Here is a 701-nt window from a genome sequence, read left to right on the forward strand (position 1 = left end):
CGAGGTGTTGCAGCAGCTATACCTTTGTCTTGGCATCGCTGTCTTCCTCTGCTGCTTCGTACTGACACCTGCGGCTATATTCTATGCCAAAGAGAGCGATAGAAGACGGGTACGATGCGGCTTCACTAATATAATATTTACAATGCAGCTATCTGACCAGGATGCAGCACCATACTAGTTGTTGTCTGTGTATTCACTTTGCTTCACATTTAGTGAGTGGATTAGTCAAAAAACATTGCAGCACACAAGTAAGGATACAAGTATAACAAAGTGTGTGGGGAATAGTGTTTGTAAGTAGGGAGAATGCAGCAGCAACGTGGTTGAAATATATTTATGAACGTTAGAGAACTGCTGGAGGTGTGTTGTGTGTTGTGTTGTGTTGTGTTGTGTGCTGTAACTGTAGAAAATTCTCTGCTTATGTATTTTACTTTAGCAGTTGGCATTATGCAGATATCTACCATGTAGCGGCTTGCTGCCGGCCTCAGTACTGCCCCCATAGTGTGCATGCAAACGCTATTGAGTCCCCAGCGTTACAACCTCAGCTTAGCTTTCAGCTTAGTTTAGCTGTCACTGCCTATGCACTAAAGACATACACCTGAATACTCCACCGTTGATTAGAAGCGTGCTGTGCGCTGTACTATATTTGTATACGCAGATGCAATCCGTGTGGTTATATATATATATATATATATATATATATA

The sequence above is a fragment of the Eimeria mitis genome, genomic scaffold (genome assembly GCF_000499745.2).
Source record: "Eimeria mitis Houghton genomic scaffold, Emh_scaff944, whole genome shotgun sequence".
Lineage (NCBI taxonomy): Eukaryota > Apicomplexa > Conoidasida > Eucoccidiorida > Eimeriidae > Eimeria > Eimeria mitis.